General features: G+C 45.6%; 1 pseudogene across 1 annotated transcript in view; it reads right to left on the bottom strand.

The window, feature by feature from the left end:
* Positions 1-819: 819 nt before the first annotated feature.
* Positions 820-22,590, bottom strand: part of LOC311187910 (lathosterol oxidase-like) — a 141,629-nt pseudogene continuing 119,858 nt past the window's right edge. Inside the window, exons 3-4 of the transcript in view lie at positions 3,133-3,670; positions 820-843 (exon numbers count right to left, since the gene is read on the bottom strand). The product of the transcript in view is annotated as a lathosterol oxidase-like (transcript). The remainder of the gene's footprint in view (positions 844-3,132; positions 3,671-22,590) is intronic.

The following is a 22,590-nucleotide window of genomic DNA, read 5'->3' as shown; positions in this document are numbered from 1 at the left end:
GAACATCCCCAGATATCTTCATGGGCATGTGGTGTCCATCAAGTCACTTCTCAAAGGTCACCTTCTTAGTGAGGCCCACACTGACCACATCCCGGAAATAGCCATCTTACCTGTCCCCACACACTCACTCTGGGTCACTTTCCCCGCTGTTCTTACCAAAAACTGGATGAGTCTGAAAATTCTTCTCTAACCAGATACTCCTGTGTGCAGGGGCCACTTTGGGCCCTGTGGGGACAATGACAGATGCTTCCTGCTGCTGTCAGAGACAGGGACACCCGGAGGACATGAATTCTGATCTTTAAACATGAGAAAGAACAGGTGTTCTGGGCTATGTTTTTTGTGGAAACTTTTTTTTTAAAAGATTTATTTATTTATTCACACAAGAACTGGGGTACAAGCCAGAGATGTGTGGGGTGAGAGGATTCACTAGAGACAGAGTTGGGAATAGAACAGGCAGACTGACTGAAATACACTGCTGAGGGGAGCAGTGGGTGAGTCAGGAGAGGTCTGCGGCACCATGTGGGTTGCTCCCTGGCTGGCTGGGAATCGAACTTATGCTGCAGAGGCTGCAGATTTTTTCACAATGTGGTGCTTAGTCCCTTGCACCACCAGGGAGGCCCTTTTGTGGAAACCTTTGATTACTGTTTCAATGTCCTTACTTGTAATCGGTCTGTTTAAGACACAAAGAATAAAATATAAACAAACTATGAGGCCTGAGGACCCAACCCTGGCCTGAGTCTAGGTCGAACTGGCCATAGGCAGCCTCCACCCACATTCCTGGAGACAGGACAGGCCCAGGTGGTGTCTGAGTCCCTGTGATCACAGGTCCTTCTGGGAAAGGTGCTACAGAAGGACAAGAACAAAGGAGCAGAGAGATGACCCTGAGGAGTGACCCCGTCAAAGCCCATGATACACTGAGCACCGACTCGACACAGGTCCTGTCCCCCTTGGCTCTTCACAGCATCTCCCACCCCCACCTGCACGGACTCAGCACAGCAAACCTACAGTTCTGGCTAGTCCTCATGGCTCCTCCTTAAATCCTGTCAAGTTTTAAGAATGTTTTCAATTAACCCATCAAAAAAAACAATGCAAAAAAAGAACAGTTTCATGTCTGGATGTCTACTTTCAGTAGGGAAGTGGACATTATTCCTCAGGAAAACACAAAGTCCAGGCAGGGGTGGAGTCAGCACTGCCTCTGCTGGAGCAGGAAAGTCATCAGGGAGAGACACAGGTCAGTGTGGGGAGGGGCCTGGTGGGCAGGGCTGGGCTGGTCTCCCCACCTTCTCACATTATGCTATTGTGACCCCAGATACATGAGGACGCCCTTTGCAACAAGAGGAACCAGAGATCTTTATTGAGGGAGTGTTAGTTTACATCACTGCTTATACTTTAAAAGTGTATGATCACCCCCTCAGGTGCTATTCATGTAGCATAACGTAGTGCCACATAGGCACAGACCTGGTTCTCTATGATCCGAGTAGACGGGTAAAGGAGATTCCTGGAGCCCTAGGTGGCTTTTTCAGGCTTCTATTGAGGTTTTATATGTAGTGCAGCAACCAGGTATATGGCAGGCAGGGGTGCCGGGGGCCGGGAAGCTCGCAGGCCTCCCAGCCCCCCACAAATCTTCACTCTTTATTGGGTTTTCTCACCTCCTACAAGTTTCCCTGGGCGAATATAAATACTGCAGCCATGGCCCAGAAGAGTAAACAATACAACTGAATATAACAACGTAATAACAAAATCCAGGTGTCCACCATCAGTCCATCAGGCCATCAAGCCATCAGGCAGTCAGGCCATCAGGCATGAATTCAGGACCTCAGGGATCCATCATCAATCCTAATGGCAGGAGGGCAGAAAAACCTGACAATCATTTACCCTACACACATCCAACACCTAAATACCATTGTCCTCCATCATATTACACTGTGCTCCCTCCCCGATTTATCTTCACCCTTCCCACTGCCCCTCTGGTAGCCACTGCTCTGCATTCAGATTTCAAGTATTAGTGTGTGTGAGCGTGTGTTTTTAAGTCACAATCAACTTTTATTGGTTTCGCATAAATAGCTAATAGTTTGCAAGCCATGTTTTTACGATATATTTATGTTAACACATATGAATGTATTTATTAGATTTTTTTGGCAGAGGAGGTAGGGAAAAAGTGAGGGGAAGATGACAACGTCAAAGCCAATCTTCAGCGACAGGGTAAATACTTGGCCAGCGTTTCCCTTCATGGACAGTTATTGATTTATAACTTTGAAACATATCAAAACTGCAGTGCCTCAGTTTACTTTAAATAAACAACAGTGAAATATATTACTTGGGCATCACATTTCCCTTTCTACACGTATTTACACTCACATAATTTTAGCCTTATTACATAATGGCTTCTAAAAATAAACATCAAAATGTTAAACTAAATAACCCCACATCTGAGAAGTCATGGTAGTATAAATATTTTTTTTTAATTCCAGTTTATTTATTTACAGTAAAATGTAACATTTCCCAATGCCCCCAGATAATGGGGTCATATGAAATATGAGTACATTCACAGAGTCACTACTGGATTATATCGGACCTGTGGTCACATTGGGGTGCCCCCTTGAACAAAGTACTACAAGTGGTCATTGCCGGGCCAGCAGGGAAGACGGAGCTCACTCCTGACACCAGGCACCACCTGTCACTGTATTCATGTTCCTTGTCATGGTGCTGAGCCTTGGTGCTATTAAAACAATGAGTTTTTCTTAATAAATGTGGTGGCTTAAGGCAAAAGGACATAACCTGGTCCCCTCAATCATTTATTTTCTCTCCACCTTTCTAAAAATTATAGAGGAGACAAAATAAGGTACAGATTGACTGGTTAGGAAGACACAGTCACCTTTTAGGTCACTCCTGGTATTTACACAGGAGGTTGGTTTCTCTTGGTGTCTCAGCATGACCGTCCCTCAGCAGGGCCCCCAATGTGGAGTTTCAAATGCTACCATTGCTATGTCTCCTGGAAAATATAAATTATTTTCCCTCATTAAAAATATTTAATAATTGGGCAATAATCTCCTCAGTCTTTACAACCTCTCCACTGAATAATTTCTCATTTTTTACAACTTCTTGCTGGTTGCTGTGCTTTTTTTCTGTCACCTTCCTCATATAACTGTGGCCCCTTCCCTTCAGAAGAAGGATTTTTGAATGAGCCTCCAATTCTACCCCGCAATGTAAAATATTGTCCACAGTTGTAGTTAGAGAAGAGGTGATGGTCTGTATGATGAGCTGAGTCATTAATAAATGTCCTTAAGATTTGAGGAGATGAAAAATCACTGTCATAAATGGAAATTGTGCAGACATTGACCGAGATGTACAACCTAAATAAACCAGCTGATGTAATGGAAAGATGAAGGGTAGAGATGATAAGGTAGACTCTGAAGAAAGCCATCCACAGGGTGAAAACCATGACTTGCAGGTGGAGTAGGGATCTTCCAGAGATGAGGTTCATAGATTCGCTTATCTGTAAGTATATGATGAAGGCCTCTGTGAATCCAGTAGATAAACATGTTGGTGAAAAAGAGGAAGGACCATACAGGAAAATGAGTTGAATCCAGCTGTTTGGAAACTCTCCTATGTTGTCATATAATTTGCTGTAATCTCTCAGCTCCACAGAAGCAGTGAAATGGTGGGAATACTTAATGCAGGGTAATGAAGTGACAGTAAATATGATTCTCAGTAGACTTGATTATTTAAATAGTATGAGTGGTTCATTTGGGAATAACTATAGACAAAATAACAGCTCATTGTCACAGAGGAAATTAAGGATAAAACACCAAGATTTCTTATAATCAAGAGAATTACAGTTTGTTGGAAGATGTCATACTCTGGCCCTGTGGCTGGATATAGAAATGGTATAAAAAACAGGGGTTTCTCTGGTGGCACAAGGGGTTAAGATGCAATCTATGAAGCTGTCCGCAGTCACTACAACATGAGTTCGATCCCTGGCCAGGGAGCTACCCACATGGTGCAGCAGACCTCTCCTAACTCTCCCATTGCTCCCCTCAGATGCCTCTTCTATTCCCCACACTGTCTGTGTTGAATCCTCTCACACTCTCCCCCACACCTTTGGCCTGTACCTCAGTTCTTGTATGCACAAACAAATAAATCTTTAAAAAAATAATTATCTGCACCATCGAGTACAAGACCCATCTTAGCTCTAGCAAATAGGGGAGGCTGGAGGATCCGCTGGATGTGTAGGTGCAACAAGACACAATGGGGGACTCATCAGCAGGAGTCAGGCTTTGTCAAATTAGTTCGATGCCAAACTAGAAAGGGTCAGTCCACCATCCAGTGCTGCAAGGCCAGGAAGCCTGTGCTGGTCTGCAGCCCTGGTCAGCAATAGGCACAGCCTCGTGGGGCTCAAGGGTTTGCATTAAGTCTGGCCCTTTCTTTGATTTCCCTATATCCATGTGTAAGTGATGTATTTGTCTTTCTCTTTTGGGCTTATTTCAATTAGCATAGTCCTTTCCAGCTCCATCCATGCTGCCCCAGATGGTATGAGTTTATGTTTCTTGACGAGTAGTATTCTATTATCTATGTACCACCTCTCCCACAGCTTGGCTACTGTACATAATGCTGCAGTGATCATGGGAGTGCAGGTTCCCTTCAGAGTAGTGTATTGTGCTCTGCAGGTAGATACCCTGGAGTGGGCCTGCTAGGTGCTATGGCAGATCCACTTTTAATTTTCTAGAAACCTGGATACTGTTCCTTCAGGACCGAACTAATCTACATTCCCCAAAACAGTGCAAGACTGTTCCCTTTTCTCCATGTCCTGGCCAGCACTTGCTTTGTTTGGTCATTTTGATATGGGCCATTCTCACAGGTGTGAAGTGATTTCTCACTGTGCTTTAAATCAGGGGATCTTGAATGGATCAAGAAGATGGAGTATACTTCACTCCTGTGAGAATGGCACACATTAAAAAAAAAAAAAAAAAACAGAAACAACAAATGCCAGAGATGATATATAGATAAATGAACCTTTTTAGACTGTTGGTAGGACTGAAAGCTGGTCTAACCACTGTGGAAAGCTGTGTGGCATTTTCTCACTAAAAATGGATCCACGATATGATCCAGGGATTCCACAACTAAGTTTCTATGCAAAAGATAGAGAAACACTAACTTGAAAGGAAACCTGTTCTTCTAGGATTACAGCATTTACAGCACTATTTACAAAGGCCAAGATATGGAAACAACTCAAATGCCCCACTATCTACAAATGGATCAAAACGTCTGGTATATTTACACAATGGAGTACTACTCGGTGATCAAAAAACACAAATTCATGCCATTTGTGGCAACGTGGAAAGAGCTGCAAGGGATTAAGTTAGAAGGAAAAATGTAAAGATCAGATTGTCCCACTTATATGTAGACTATAGAGAAACCAAGCAAAAGGTCAGGAAAAAGTCAAAACCCAGAAGCTGACTATAGATCTGAGGCATACGGCAAGGGAGGGGGACGGAGGGGGTCAGAACAGGGGAGGAAGAACACAAGGGAATGTGGTGAATGTTCAAGGGTGATATACTGATGGGAGATATATGGAGATCTACAATGAAGTAAAAGAATTTTTTATAAAGATGGGAACGTGCACACAGTGGGACACTACTCAGTCATCAGGAAAGATAAACTCATGCTGGTTGAATGATGTGGATGAACTAGAACGGACTGTGCTAAGTGAACTAAGTTAAAAGGAAGAAGATAAATATCAAAATGTCTCACTAATAATGTGGAATAGACAGAAACCAAACAAAGGGTCAAGAAAAAGATAAAACTTGCAAGCTGACACTAGATCTGAGGGATACAGGGAGGGAGAAGGGTCAAAATAGGGGAGGGAAAAGCAGCAGGCTTGTGTGAGGAATCACAAGTGGTGGTAGGAGAACTATGAGGACCAGACCTGCATAGAAGAGTCAAATATTATACTGCTGGGGACCAGCCTCCGGCAAAATGTCATGTCAGGGGTTCCTGAAAGGATGAGACATCCTAGGCGACATGTTAGGGGCTGAAGGGAAGGGGATTGAGGAGACACTGACACTGGATGAGGTGCAAATCTCTTCTGCTGAGAGACTCAGCAGGTCTTTATTTATTCATTTTTAGTAATCAGAAAAATTACATCATCATGTGCAAAGCAGAAACAATTAGTGTATTTTATTCCCATAGACTACTGGCTCCTACGGGTCTCAGCTAGATGGTAGCCTTCAAGGTTAATAATAAAAAAACAAACCTAACACTAAAACTTATTATTTCAGCTAGACCATTACCTAAGACAGTGGAGAGCCGCCAGTACACCCCTATCAGCTAAAGCCTAAGCATCAAAAGACTCTTCTATTCATATGGGCTTTAGCCGGAGACCAGCTGCTTCTCAGCTATCAGAACTTTTTCTACCTAGAAACTCCTTAACACAGTTAACTTCATTTAAAACTTTCCCAAGAAACTTCTAAAAAAGCAAAAGAGGACTTACTATAAAAGTTGTGCTTGTCAGATATATACAATAAATTGTCTCCCATTGTCAAGTGGGCCAAATTGTTTAATAACTAATTTTTAAACAGATAATTTTCCACGCCGTTTATTTGCAGTATACTGATGCATATAATTTATTGCCTAATGTACTTTTTGGGAATTTTTTTTCTTTTTATGACCAAGAACAAAAAGTGAAGGAATGTTAGATCTTCAGCTCCATGGTGTGAGGCACAAGGAATCTTCAGCCCCACGGTGTGAGGCTCTGTAGCTTCCGCCCCACGGGGTGAGGCCCTTTAACTTAACTGCTTTCCAATGTCTTATCTGGCTGGGGCAGCAAGGCCCCCTGCAGCATAATATAAAATTTAACGATATAAGGAAACAAATAAATAAATTTAATTTAAAAAAATTAAATCAATCTCTGACAGATAGAAAACAAAAGTAAATAAACCAGAGGCTCCTGATGTCACAGAATGAGGGCGAGAGAAATTCTCTAAGACTCAGTCCCCACAGGCAGCTGTCTCACACTGCTCAGGAATAAATTCAGGTGAATCAGGGCTCCCGGTGGTGCAGCGGGTTGAACGCAGCACTGTGAAGCGTCCACAGCCTTTGCAGCACAAGTTCGATTCCCGGCCAGCCAGGGAGATTCCCACATGGCGCAGCAGACCTCTCCTGTCTTGCCCACTGCTCCCCTCAGCAGTATATTTCAGTCATCTGCCTGTTGTGCTCCCCACTTTGTCTCTGGTGAATCCTATCACCCTCCTGTGCCTCCGCATAAGAGCTGGGGCTCTTGTCCAAAAATAAACAAACAAACAAACAAATAAATAAATAAATAAATCAGGTGAATCACTAAGCGTACACATTCTCCATAGTTCACGGCATCCTCAGAATGTCCCCCTCACAGCTTCCCCATAACCTGGTCCCATCCTCTCTGCCCCAGCCCCTCCCACTGCAGGCTTCCAGGGTCTCACCTTAGGGGCTGAGAGACACATCAGAGCCCTGGGCACTGTCGCTGCCTGGAGGAGAACAAAACAGAACCTGGTCAGAGCCACAAGAGATGAAACCGCAAAAGGGACTGATGGGGGGACTCCCCCATGGGCTCCATCTGCACTGTCCCCAGGGCTCAGGGACCAAACCCCTGATCCACACTTGCCTGGAGCTGGAGTGTAGCTTCCTCCTTGTCCACCTGTGGGAAAAAAACATCATGTGAGACGAGGGAGGAGTTAGGTCATGAAGTCCTAAAGGAATCCCCAAGTCTGGACCACAGGAGAGTTTCCAGAAAGTAACAAATGAATCAGGGCAGGACCAGGAAATATGAAGAAAGGACATGAGGGGGGTCTGGACCCACCGCCTCCTGGGGTCTGTCCTCAGCAGGGACCTGTCCCTCTGATGTTTGATTAGAGTCAGGTCCCCATCACCAGAATTATGTAGATGAACAACTGTGATTCAATTTCTTAAGTGCTTTACAAAAGAGTGAGCCTTAGCAATCAGCTCCAGACTGGGCAACACACGTGTGTGGATGGTACTTCCCATTAACCAGGCAGGGCAAGTTCTCCCTGGGACATGAAACCCCTCAGTGGACAAGATCCCCCACTCCCTTCACTACCTGAGCACTTCTTCCTCCACATCACAGCTGCAGCCACCGCAGCTCCAGTGAGCACAGCTCCAAGGAGAACCAGGCCAGCAATTGTGCCCACAGTGGGGTTGGAGGACTGAGGAGGGGGCACTGGAAGGGAAGGGAAGGGGAGGCCCCAGTCCTTAGTCTGACCCTTAGAAGTTCTCAGAATGGCTCCTGATTCTCCTGAAAAGAGGCTCTGAGCCCAAGTCCCCCTCCTTACCCCATCTCAAGATAAGGGGCTCCAGCAGCCCCTCATGCTGCACATGGCACGTGTATCTCTGCTCCTCTCCAGAAGGCACCACCACAGCCGCCCACTTCTGGAAGGTTCCATCCCCTCCAGGCCTGGTCTCCACTAGCTCCGTGTCCTGGGTCAGGTACCCCCCATCTCGCTGCCAGGTCAGAGTGATGTCCGCAGGGTAGAAGCCCAGGGCCCAGCACCTCAAGGTGACCTTCTGGTCAGAGGTGAGGTGGAGGGTCACGTGTATCTTTGGGGGATCTGAGAGGGAACAAATCAGATATATCACACTTTGATTTTCTTACATGCACATGAAGCAGCCTCATGCAACCATCCTCAGAATGGACAGGATCATTGCTTCAGAGGGAGGGAGGCCAGAACCCAGAATGCAGCCTAGTCTGGCGAATCTGGGATAATCAGGTGAGAGCCCAGGGTAGGAGGGTGCAGGTCTTTAAGGAGAACACAGACTTTTCCCCCTGACCTGGGTGGAGGGTGAATGACATAGAAAGGCAGGAGTCAGATCCAGAAATGTTCTCAGACCAAAAACAAGGCCTTGAAAGAGAAACTCATGTTTCCCAGGATGGCTCCTGGGTCAAAAGGATCCAGGAAGAGTTATTTCAGGATGGCCTCCCCTCCCTCAGGAGAGACTGGATTCCTTAACTGTCCAGAAAAGTGGTGTCTTCCGGGCGAGTCTCTCTCTAGCACAGAACATGACACCCAGGGGGGCTCTCCCTCTCTGCCCAGAAAGCAGCTGCTGTTCTGCCCATTATTCCATTTCCCTGTGGGGCGCCAGGAGAGGGGAGGTCCGAGGCCTAGTGGCCCCTCTTACCTGTGCGCTGCAGCACCTCCTTTCCCCAAACCAGGAACCTGAGGAGCCGCGGGAAGCACCTGCTCTGCACACTGTGCCTGACGCGCTCAGCCCTGCCCGCCGCCTCCCACGCGCGCTGGGTGATCTGAGCCCCCGAGTCCGCGGGGGTCCAGGAGCGCAGGTCCTCGCTCAGGGAGATGGAATCCCAGCCGTCGTAGGCGAACTGGTCACACCCGCCGAGGAGACTCAGGTCTGGCCCCACTTCACAGCCAAACATCCTCTGGAGGGTGTGAGACCCTGAGACCCACCCCTGTGATCACCCTGAGGTCACCGCGCGGTCACCCCGCCTCTCATCCTGAATAAACCTAAACTGAGAAGGAAACTGCAGGCATGAACATCCCTCCGGCTCTTCCCGGGGGAGGGTCCTGGCAGATCCACCAGCCTCGAGGGGTCAGTGGACCCTGAGACTCGGGACACCCCGGCCTGATGGTGGGAATGGGGGGGGGTGACCTGACCCTGGCACCGCTCCTCGAAGCTCACCGTCCTCGCTCTGGTTGTAGCGGCCGCGCAGGTCCCTCAGGAGCGCTTTGAACCACTGCGCGTTGTCCCTTTGGATCTGAGTCTCCTCGTCCAGGTCCTCCTGCCCCACCTGCCCCGCCCAGGGCGCCCGCGGCTCCGCGCTCTGGCCCGGAGAGTCGCTGTCGAACCGCCCGAACTGCGTGTCGTCCACGTAGCCCACGGCGATGAAGCGGGGCTCCCTGAGTCCCGGGCGGGACATCGCGGTGTGGAAAATCCTTAGGGAATGGGAACCTGGGGGCAGGGAGGGGCCCAGACTCAGGGGGGCCAGAGCAGTCAGGGGAGGCGGAAGGGACAGAAGGGGCCAGAACACAAGGGGTCTGAAGGGGTACAAGAGGTTGGGGGGAGATGAGCCTTTCCTGGGGTCCTGCACCCACAGTGGGCTCCTTGCTCCTCCCTCCTGGGGCAACAGTGTCCAGCTGGACACGCACTCACCCGCCCGGGTCTCCATCAGGGCCAGGGGCCCCCAGAGCAGCAGCAGGAGGGTGAGGGGCATCACACCCCATCCAGGGGTCTGGGGAGAAGGAGTCCAGGAGGGTCCTTGGAGACTTTGTAACTGGAGCAGGATGATGCTGATTGTCTTCCCTGGACACCCCCCCAGGAAATGGGGAGAGAGAATGGGGGTGAGTGTGGGGTCATCAAGGCTGCACCACCCCACAGAGCCTGTGAGAGGGAGACATGGTGCTGTAACAGTGTGACATCCACAGAGAGGGGAGGCTCCAAATTCTCTCCCCACCTTAGGGGGCGGAGAAGCAGCAGCCTGGAGGAATGAAGAAACTAAAAGTATTTTCAGATAATTGTGAATATTGACACTAAATTAAAACTGTACAGGTGGTAGTTCCTGGAAGGTTATTTGCAAAGTGAAACCTGAAATAATATCATGGAATATTTCCTTTTCTCTTACATTTCCATAGTCCTGTTGCATTGGTTGGAACTTGTGCTAATGCATGGCTTTTTAAAGGTGATATATTGTTTCACTAAGTTACATAGATTACATAGATTTTCAATGCTAATTACACTGGAATCAAATTATCAAAAAATGTTTTATTTTTTAATGACGAATCACAAAAGAAAAATTCGTAGTGTAAGTTGTCAAGTAGTGATGCACTCAGTTTTTCATAATTGTGGTTTTCTCTGACAGCTTATATTTTATCAGGTAAAATTACCATCATTTACCAATTGTTGATTTTCTTCAAGAAACAGATATTCATTTTGAGGAAAGTGTCTGCTAATTAACCCAATTTAAATAACCTTAGTTTTTGTCATTCATCCCTTCAAGTAATATTGCTATTGCCCTCCAATAAAAAAAGTCTAATTCATCTCATACAAATATGTTCCTTGGGACACAGTGCTTGGGAACGCAGAAGTGCTCTGTGTGCCCTTCCAGGTCAGCACACCAGATATTTTAAAATGTGGAGTTGAGGGTGACACAATAATGAAGATAACTTTTAATGCTTTTTCTAGGACTTTTTCAAGTGAAACTGGCTTTAATTTTTATTTCTGCAGGTAAGTGCTGGTGAGGAATTACTACTTCTGCAGTGGTACTATAAGCTCCACTCTTACTAAATTTTACCTCATTAAATGCCAAAATAGTGAAAAGACAAATGGTGTCTAAGTGATGTTTTGAAAATAGTTTTACGTCATGGATCCCATGAAAGGCTCTGGGTGACTTCAAGGGCTTCACAGACCGCACTTTGAGAAATGGTTGCCTCAATGAACCAGGAAGCATCTCCCAAGTGTTCTCTGCCTTTGCCTCCTCTTCACTTCCCAGCATCCCTCTCCCTGGCTGGCTCCTGCCTCCGCAATCTGCCTCCCCTGCAGATACAATGGGGAGCAGAGAGAGGACCCTGGAGACATGGAGCTTGCACTGTCAGGAGAGATGGACACTGAGTAAAGGTGACAAACCGGACCTGAACCAAGTGCTGGGAGGAAAGAGCGTGTTTATTGTGAAAGCAGAGAAGCAGGAGAGCTAACACTGATGTGGTTTATGGAGTAGGTGGGTTTGGAGTGTGGGGCCCTTGGGTTCACTCTTGGAAAGCTTTCACCAGAGCTCCCGTTTCAGTAACACGTGGCGATTTCCCAGGCGAGTTTCTCCACGTGACAGAGATCATAGTTATGTTTAAAGACCAGGTTTATTAAGGAAGGAATAAAACAGAAAAAGACCTTTGCATAGACACAAGGGGCAGGAAGAGTTGTCCTGAAAGGAATAGGTTTGCTGAGAGAGGCCTGCATGGTCGCAGGTGGGAGGCCTTCAGGAGAGCTCCTCCTCTGAGGGAGGTCAGTGAGGAGAAGTCCCGCTGCTCCCCTAAGCAGTACCGCACCTCTGGCCTGTACCACAGTTCTTGTATGCCTAAATAATAAATCTTTAAAAAGAAAGAAAGACATTTATTTAAAACAGATATGTTAAAGGTCTTGAATAATGTGGTGTCAAAACAAAATGGCTATCTTTGAAAAAAAAAAAGGTGCAAAATAGGAAGGCAAAAAAAAAAAAAGGTATTGAAGGTCTGAAGGTCTGAGAGAGGAATCTTAGAAAAAACGTTATGTGCTAGAATGACTTGCTTTAGAAATCTTTAAGTTTATCATCAGCAGTGTACTTATGTAAAACCAAACTTTAATTTATTTTTCATTTGCATTAAAGACTCAAGTATTATTAAACTGCTTTTATTAGTTCTTGATGACAAATTAAAGGTGTTAAGGTGATCTAACATCTTTGTTCTCTTTTACCCTCAGACTTGGTTAACTGAAAATTGTAGTCCTGTCAGCATTGTTGAGCACGGTGAAAAGATCTCTACTTTTAAAAACCTCCAGTTATCAGTCTGGGTAATTTAGTGTTTTATAAAAATCTGTATATATTTATTAAGCCTGTGACAAAATTTTTCTTGAAGTCAAATTTCAAAAATAGTAAAGTTTTTGATCAGTAGAATGATTTGATATGTGGAAAATGCTAAAACACATTGGACCACTCTCGAGATGTTAAAACTTCATAGAAAAAAATATCATTATTGAGGAAAAAGTTAAACCTTTTCAGCATATATAAAAATTGATTAAAGTGTTCTAACATAGGGCCTCCCCTGGTGGTGCAGGCTGCTGAGCGCAGCGCTGTGAAGATGTCCACAGCCTCTATAGTACCAGTTCGGTTTCAGCCAGCCTGCAAGGGTCCCACATAGCATGGCAGACCTCTCCTGTCACGCCCACTGCTCCCCTCAGCAGTCTGCCTCTTCTGTTCCCTGCTCTGTCTCTGGTGAATCCTCTCACCCTCCTGCAAATCTGGACTGTACCCTGGTTCTTGTATAAATAAATAAATAAATCTTTTTTAAAAAAGTGTTCTAAAATATAGGAGATATTATTGGATATTAATATTATTGGATGATTCTGATTATTCTGAAATATATGTGTGTGTGTGTCATAAAGTTGAGCAAACATCCTTGTCTCTTGCCTTAAACCATAATTTTAGGTATGGTTACTTACAAGTTTTTGTTATTTCCAAAGGTTACTTGCTGAGCTTTGTCTTCAGAAAACTCACAAAAAGAGACTGACAATATAGATATGTTTTGGAACTGAGAAGACCTACCAAGCCTATCAAAAATTGGATTTATCAAAATTATCAACAGAAGATATAGAGACTTAATACAAGGGAAAACAACACTGAGGAGGATTTGTAAAATATTTAATGACTTTTTAAAAAAGTATATTGGTTTTTAATGTTTTGTTTTATCTCCAGAAAACGTGTCTTTAAACTGGGCTATGATCTTAGTAGTGGCAAGTTGCATCTTTTTATGAGCAAACTGAAACATTTGTTTTTCTCTTTTCTCATCCCCAAAATGTATAGACTATATTTGTACTTCTCAGGACAATGTGTAGCTTTGCATAATCTCAATAGGGAATTTGGTTTATTTCTTCTTAAATTAGAAAATTAAAAACATGTTTTGTTACAAGGCTTTGATTGAAATTCTTCTGGGAGTAAAATTTGAGCTGAGCTGAGCTGAGAGGAACGAGCCAAGAAGAGCCTGTCACCTTGCTTACCGGGTTCCACAGCCCTCCATGAAAGGTAAGGAAGCTGCCCCCATTGGCAGGGCTGGAAAAACCCTGGGAAAAGCCTTGGGAACCTCCAGAAGAGGAAATCTCAGGTGAAGTCTGGTAAGACTGTGACTTTGATGCAGCCTGCGTGGACTGGGTGTCAAAAGGCTCACTCTAGGCCCTGTGGAGTTTTCAACAAAGCCATCAACATTCTTCTTGGTTATTCTGCTCTATGAGTTTAAACAAATATAGGGAAAATTGTTTAAAATTAGATTTGCTTTACTATTTTACAGAATTGGGATGAGGGTAGAGAAAAATTATGTCTCAGTAACTATATACATTAGTCTCTGGTCCTCTTCAGTGAGGGCTGTACCCTAAATGTCATCATCTTGAGGAAGAGAAAAAGTAATCCCTCGTACATCTAGGACTATGCTATGTTGTATAACCTACGGCTGCCACACCGCCACCAAAGCCTTAACATCATGTCGGGAACTGTGGCGCCAGCAAGTGCAGGCCTTCCGTGGTAAACCCCCACAACCACCACCACGACCCCATTCAGCAGGAAGCAGCCAGAAGATGTGACGCCCCTTTCTCCCACAGAAATGAGATGTCATAACAGAGAGTGGGGATTATGATGCAGTCACAAATGACTGGTCTCTTAGATAGGCATTAACAAGTTTGTCTCTCCCTTATTTCCTGCAATTTCCCCCTTGTTTGACAGGTGTGTCTTTATGACCTGTCTCCTGCGTTTCAAGGAAGAGGGAGTTAAACCTCAGCTATTGAAGAAAAGCAAGCTGGCGCACACCTGTCTCTGTGCCGACCCCCTCCCCCTCCCCTTTGCAGACCCTAACCCATCTCCCCGTTTTTCCCTTTGTATAAATACCCCTGCACTCTGCCAAAGAGTAAGACGGTTGTCTTTCAGACAGGAGTCTTCTGCCCTCCTCATTTGTCGACAAATTAAAACAAGACTTTCCTTTTCCTCAAACTCTGTTTCCTTTTATTGGCTGAGGGAAACTGAGGCCAGCATTCAGTATCACAATGACCTGCCACCAGGAACTTTCAGAAAGAGGCTGGAGAAGGACAGACCTTGGAACCTTCAAGAGAAAACACAGACCTGGAAGCCAGAAGACCCTGGAGCCAGGCCTGCCCAGTCCTCAGGGGAATCCAGCCCAGACTCCATGTCAGGCCCAGGTGAGGGAGGCACTGGGGGCACAGACATTCACTTCAGCTGCTCATGGTCTCAGGGGTTATTTTCCACGTCCCTCCTCTAGTGGGCAAAGGACACCGTTGGTCAAAGAGGAAGCAAAGATGATGGACACAGAGAACAAGACACAAGAAAATCAGCCACAGGGGAGTGGGACAGGAAAGACACCAAGGGTGAGGTGAGAGATCTGGGCCTAAGCCCTGCCCAGGTGAGCAGGCCCCAGGCCCCAGGAGGCAGGACTGAGGTTGTGGGACAGGAGTCTGCCCAGGGTGAAGTGGGCAGAATAGCTGGTGGAGTCTGCCCAGGGTGAAGTGGGCAGAATAGCTGGTGTGTGTGATATGTCCATGGAGATTCCGACCCCAGGGTGGTCTTGGGGGTGATTAGGAATGAGCACAACAGGAACTAAGCTAGTGAGGGAACAGGATAATTATAATTCCAGGGCTAATAAAAAAAAATCCAAGAAGGAAAAGTATCTGATCTACTCACTGGTCAGCTGTGACTGGCTGTCACAATCCTGGTGTGTATCTCAACAACCTGCCAGAGGGGCCTCAGGGGGCAAATGCCTGTGTTGTGGATCTGAGGGGCCACTTTGAGGCCTCCTTGCCACTCAACCAGCTCTCAAGGCCTGGGCAAGAGGCCTGGACTGTGTGGACAGGGACATCTCCAAGATCCTGGCTGAAAGATTCCACGTGCAGAAGCAGAGAGCAGGGCGACCATCAGGAGCCCTAGAAAGACTGCCAAGAGAGAGTGATAAACCTCCCTGGGGAGGAGGCTGCAGCTGCTCTCCCAAGAGCCAAAGCACCAGGAGGAAGCAGGTCCCCAGGCCCTTCAGATCATGACCTGTGCTCTGTGGTGCCACAGCCCTGACACAGGAGACAACTTTTCTGAAAGAACACATGATTCTGGTCACGGAAGACATTAAAAAATTCTAACAGGAAGCATCTCAACCAATGCAGGTGTTGGTAGACATGGACCAGGCCAAGTCCAGAGAGCAGCAGCTGCAGAACCTCCAAGAAGCAGATGCGTGAGCATGTTGGGAGCTGACACTGAGGAGATACTGAAAACTCCACACAGAGCCGTGATTTCTGCCAGGCTGACAGGCACACGGAACACCTTAGTGAGTGATGGTCTCCATCCTCGAGGCTACTCAGAAAAATGGGTGCCCTCTGAAGCTTTGAAGGACAGGCTGGAGGCCTTGACCTGCCCCCAGAGTGTGGCCACATTCACCACTCAGTCTGTTGTACTTTATGAACATTTTCAAATACACAGAAAAATTGAAATAACAGTGCAGAGCACACCACCTAGATCCAGCATTAGCATTCGCCACATTTGCTTTATCACTTATCTTTATCCACGGATACATCTCACTCATCCATCTTGTTTTTCTGGTGCATTTCAAAGTTAGCTGCAGAAGTCAGCACCTTTCTTTCTTTTTTTTTTTTTTTTTGAATTTTTAGAGATTTATTTTATTTATGCATACAAGAGTCAGAGATATGAGGGTGAGAGGATTCACCAGAGACAGAGTGGGGAGCAGAGCAGGTGGATCTACCAAAATACACTGCTGAGGGGAGCCGCGGGTAAGGCAGGGGAGGTCTGCTGTACCATGTGGGTCAGCTCCCTGGCTGGGGTTCAGACTTATTGCAGTGGTTGCCAATAGCTTCACAGTGCTGAGCATTAACCCCTTGTGTTATAAGGGACTCCCCACATTTCATTTCTCAACACTTGGGTTAAAAATGTTTTTGAGATAAAACTCTATCTGGAGAGATGCACAAATGTTAAGTATACAATTAAAGGAGTTTTGACACTTATGAAGAACATTATGATATATTATTCCTTTCTTCTCTTGGAAACAAGGAACATTTAAATAATTTAATGATGTGTCTCACTTAACTATATAATTTATTAGCCCTCCCTCCTTTTGAGTAACTACCACAGTCCAATCTGAAGCCTCCCTGGTCCCTCCATTCTCAGAACATTCCCGGACAACACTCTGCCTGGAACAGAGTCCATGCCTGATTCATTTTCATAGTTATTTATTTTATTATATTTATTCTGATAACTTTGATTTTTCAACCATATTTTTGGGTGGGTTATAGGTGCAAAACTCCAAAATATATGTTATTGCCCCATAAAAATATGATATATCAATATATGACATGTTATTCATCTTTGGTCTTTCATCAGATAAGTTTATCAAACTCTGCCTTTTTCTTTCATCCACAAACTATCAGTTAACCATAAGCAGCAGCTTAGCTGTTTTCATACCTTCATGGCCATATATTATCATTTATATCTATGGTAAATACTTTAATTATCAGTTTAATTAGAAAAACTTGCATTTACAGGCAATGTCTGAAGCATCATTTCATTAGGGAGCTAACCCACAAGGCACAGCAGACCTCTCCTGTCTCACCCGCTGCTCCCTTCAACAGCGTATTTCAGTAGGTCCACCTGTTCTGCTCCCCTACTCTGTCTCTGGTGCATCTTCTTACCCCCACACCTGTGGCCTATACCCCAGTTCTTGTATGCATAGATAAATAAAAACAAATCTTTAATAAAAAAGACAAGGAAATAATGATTTCACTTTATAATTAACCTGTATACACTCACCCAAATCACATCAATTCCTTTACATGAGTACTACTTTCACATTATATAACAAGTTATTAACAGAAAACACACAAGCCAGAAAACTTATGGCCTTAAACATCACATCAACCATCAGCTTTTCTTAATTTTTGAAGACATAAAGGTAAAAATCATTTCATATAACAGCATACAAACTACATACCTTTGTAAAGTGGTGGGACAGTCAAACTAATTCCCAGGTTTTAGCTGAAATGACCATCAAAAGTGCTCAGATTGTATCTACCTTGTTTTGGGGCAATTTGCCTCCTCGAGCCTAAGCAGAGGACAATATTAAAAGCCATGATGATCCTCACTGACACTGTGATTAAATGAATGTGTGGCTTTTTGGGCCTCAAACGGTAATAAAACTGCCCATGTTCACTGAGTGCGCATGAGCTGTAGTTTCCACTTCATTGCCTGTAGTCTGTGGTTTGTTATTTCAGTTTCTAGACTATCAAGTCAGTTTGCTTTGTCTCCAAACTTTTTCTCTCAGGGCTTGAGGAGGCCTGAGCCTTCCTGTCCAGGACCCCAGAATTCTTCATACTGGGCAGGGTGGTCTCTGTCCACGTCCCTGACACGTGGTCATGGTTTTGCTTCAATAATCTGTGATTCTTAAATCTGTCCCAAGCCCTGAGTTACACCCACCTTTCCCCACACACCACTTGGGACATAACCCTCGAAACTATTCTGGTGCTAGCCGGCCCCAGAGTCTGTCCTCACAGATTTTCTGTCCCCCCTGGACTGGCCCCTGGGTCCCCTCCTTGGTTTCCCTGCTCCTCCATTCAGTCACCACAGATATTGTCCTGGAAGCTGGGAAAGGCTCCTCCTCCGTGTCCTGGCATCTCACCAGTCCCTGAGACCCGCCCTCCAGGCAGGTGCCCGACTGCAGGGACAGGAAGAGAAACTTCTGGGCATGGGTAAGGGTGACTAATCCATAGGATCTCTTCCCTCCAACTTGTGGGCGCAGGCACCTTCCCCTCCAAATTCCGAGACCCAAAAGGGGTGCCTTTTGGCTACAGGTCAGAGATGACAAAAAGGGGTGCTTTTCCTGTTATTCTCTTCCAGGTGGGTAATGAGCCCTCCACTGCCTGCTCATCCCTGGACTGTGTCCTCAGATCTTTTGAACTTCTGCCTGGCCAGCTCATAAACTAGAGAACAAAGAAATCCTGGAGGAGGTTGGGAGTATGAATTCCAATTTTTACACCAAAATCAAGGCAGGAGGTAAAATGCTGGAGGCTAAAGCGAGAGACTCACAGCAGCTGATGGGGAAGCTGCCTTTGTTCTCAGTGACACCAAGTGAAAAACAAGGCCTTTGGGAAACTAATGTAAATCTCCTGTCTCAGTTTAAAGCCAAAAAACAAGTATTTTTTATAAATTCAAACTTCAAACAAATGTTTTCTTATTAAAGAAATTTACCCGGACCCCCAAATTACCGGGACCCAGTGGGCCTGTTAAAAACCAGTAGGGGGGCCTCCCTGGTGGCGCAGCGGTTGGGCGCTGGTTGCAAAGCTGCCCGCAGCCTCTGCAGGGCCGGTTTGATCCCCAACTGCCGGGCAAGGGTCCCACATGGCACGCAGACCTCTCTTGCTGCCCGCTGCTCCCCTCAGCAGTGTACTTGGTCAGTCTGCCTGTTCTGCTCCCTGCTCTGGCTCTGGTGAATTCTCTCACTCTCCCACACTTCTGACTGTACCCAGTGCTTGTATAAAAATATTTAGAAAAAAACAAAAACCAGTAGGGTGTCCCATACATTCTGGAAAGTTGTGTCCTCACTGTCGGTCAACTCAAAGTATTTTTTAATTTCTACTTTGATCTCTTCTTTAATCCAATGGTCTTTCCGTAGTGTGGGTTTCAATCTCCATGAAGTGGGAAGTTCCTCCTTTCTTTTCATGGTTTATTTCTGGTTTGATGCCTTTTTATGATCAGAGAAGATAGCTGGAATGATTTTGATCTTAATGTATCTGTTGATCTTTGTCTTGTGGCCCAATATGCAATCGATTCTAGAGAATGATCCATGCACATTTCAGAAAAACGTGTACTCGGATTTTTTTGGGTAGAGTGTCTGATAGATGTCTGTTAAACCCATGAGGTCTAGGTCTTTATTTAGGGCTCTAGTGTCCTTGTTCATTTTTGGTTTCATTGATATGTCCATTGGTGAGAATGGGGTGTTGAAGTCTCCTTCAACGTTCTTTTCTCTAACTTCTGTTTTCAGAGCTGATAACAGTTGTCTTATAGATGTTGGTGCTTCACTTGGTAAGTATACCTGCACTGCTATGTTTATTGCTGCATTATTTAAATTAGGTAAGATTTGGAAAGAATCCAAATGCCCAAAAATAGATGATTGGATGAAGAAGATGTGGTTTACATACACAATGGAATACTATTCAGCAATCCAAAAAGATAAACTAATGCCATTCACAGCAACATGGATGGAACTAGAAGGGATTATGCTCAGTGAAATAAGTCAGAACAAAAAATGAAAATATTGCATGGTTTCCCTTATAGGATTGAATATATGGGGAAAAAATAAGGGATTGGGAAAAAATAATAACAATAAAAAAACAAAACAAAACACAAAAACAGGCAACTATAAATCAGAGACATTCTGGAGGGGAGGGGGAGGGAGTGGGATCAAAACAAGTGTGGGAAGAGCCCAAGGGACTAGACTATGGTGATGGGGCCTCAGAGAATTGGTGGTGGGAATTCTATGGGGACTAGACCTGAGAAAAGAAAGTAAACACTGCACAAAATGAACAATGATATAAAATTTTTATAAATAAATGAATAATTAAAAAGAAAACACTAGGGTGGGGGCCTTTCTGGTGGCGCAAGGGTTAAATCTCAGTACAGTTAAGCACTATCACCAGCCACTGCAGCATGTATTTGATCCCAAGCCAGGGAGCTGACTCTTATGACACAGCAGACCTCTCCTGACTCACCCACTGCTCCCCTCAGCAGTGTATTTCATTCAGTCTGCCTCTTCTGCTCCCCACTTTGCCAAGGGTGAATCCTCTCACTACCCCCCACCACACACACACACCTCTGGCCTAAACCCCAGTTCTTGTATGCCTGAATAAATTAAAAAGAAACCATTAGGGTGTCTGTTGGCCTAAAAGTCTCAGGGTAGGCTGTGTGGTGTAAAGTGAAGACTCCGGGTCTTTTTTTTTTTTTTCTTTCTTTTTTTTTTTTAGATTTATTTATTTATGCATACAAGAGCTGGGGTACAGGCCAGAGGTGTGGGGCAGTGAGAGGATTCCCTCTTTTGAATCACTTTCTGTTTCCACTCTGATGTGACTATTAATCACAGGCCCCAGGGTTTTGCTACTCCTGACCTTACTCATTATCTTGGAGAGAGTTACTTAGGCGCAGCAGACCTAAGTAATGACCTCAAGTTAGTCAAAACTGCTTAAAAGTTAAATTAATAAAAATATCTCCATGTCTTTGTTATAGAGCAACCCCGATATTAAACGGGTTCCTGGCTGTGGGTCCTCACCCACGCGCTTTAAAGAGACTTATGAATACTCTACTACAGACACATGCAAAAGGGTTAATAAAAGGTTTTATTTACAAGAGAAAAGGAAATAAGGAAAATGTACAACTCAGGGAGAAAATAGGGAAATAAAGTCTTTAATGCGTCCTACCCGATCCGACGACCTGGAAACCCAAAGTCACTCTCAGAGGTGGCCGGACGCTGCTGCTGGCCAAGAGCCCAAAAATGGAGAGCGCCCCCAAAGCCCACGTGTCTGCCTTTTGTATCCACCTGGCTGCTTAACCCCACCCTCAGGTCCCAGCCACCTTCCCTTTGGTGGTGATGGGATTTGGAGTTCCCAGTGTCTTTGGCTTTGACCTGGGGTGGAGTCCACAAAGCCTATATGGAATTTGCTTTGGGGGGGGGGGGAGAACAGCCTGAAGCAAGCAGAGGAAGTGCAGAGGAAGTTCCCTGAAAAGACAGAAGCTGAAAAGACAGAAAAAGACAGAAGCCACTACAAGAATGCTAAAAATCTTATCCTGTCTTTCTAGAACTACAAACTTTAATCCCTTATTTGTCTTTCTAAACTTCCTTCTTTCTTCTATAATGGTCATTGCTTGTTATGTAGATCACCTCCCTGATGGTTATAGACTGAGCCCATGAGCAAGCTAATTTCATTGACATTCATTCCTGTGCTTTTGGAAAACATATATATACTGGTCACAAACTTAAAGAAAATTACACTCAGATTTTCACTCTTGAAGTGTGTCTGTTTGTCATTTCTTTCGCGCCGATGCCCTGACCACCCTGCACGCTTCTCTCAACCCTGAGGTGGCCTCATCGTCTACTGCTGTGCTGGTCCGCGGCACTGGATCCCTGTGAAGGGCCTATGAGCACCCTGAACCCCCAGCAAAAACCTGAGTTCATGATGCTGTGCTGGGGAAAGAGACTTCCCTTCTCACAAACCAAGAACAGATGACAATCCTGAGCTCAGGAAAAGGACTAAGTCAGGCCCTGGCCAGGCTAAAGAAAACACCAGATGCATTTGAGCCAGCCTGTCTGTCTCAGCTTTCACCAGAGAGCTAGAACTTGGGCTCTCAGCAGAGGCAGCTCAGTGCTGTTTTATGCTCTTCTTTCTAATTATATTTCAAGTTCCTTCCCACGAAGGCCCTAGGAGCCCTCAGGATCAAGCACACCCTGTGCTGGGTCCCAAGCTGTCTGCACATGTGCTCGGGGGCTCACTCCCAACATGATCCCCAGGAGGGAAGATGTGGCAGGGCAGGTCTCCCTCCCCCGGGATGTGAATCCTCTGCTCACTAGAGGAGGCAGCAGAGGCCCCTGAGGAGACACTCGGGGACTCTCCTGTCCGGAGCCACCTGGAGCATGCGCCGTGTTGCGCATGCTCGCAAGTTAGGTTTAGATTCCTGTTTGGCCTTCTGAGAAACCACTGCGTTTCCGGTAAATCACGTGGGACTGGGAGGTACGATGGGAGGAGCTACGAGGGTATAAGAAGGGAACCATGGGAGCGAGTGGGAGAGACTGCGGAGACTGC

This window comes from Talpa europaea, assembly GCF_964194135.1.
Source record: "Talpa europaea genome assembly, contig: HAP1_SCAFFOLD_42, whole genome shotgun sequence".
Lineage (NCBI taxonomy): Eukaryota > Metazoa > Chordata > Mammalia > Eulipotyphla > Talpidae > Talpa > Talpa europaea.
The sequence above is the reverse complement of the archived record's forward strand: the minus strand, read 5'-3'. Positions and strand labels throughout refer to the sequence as shown.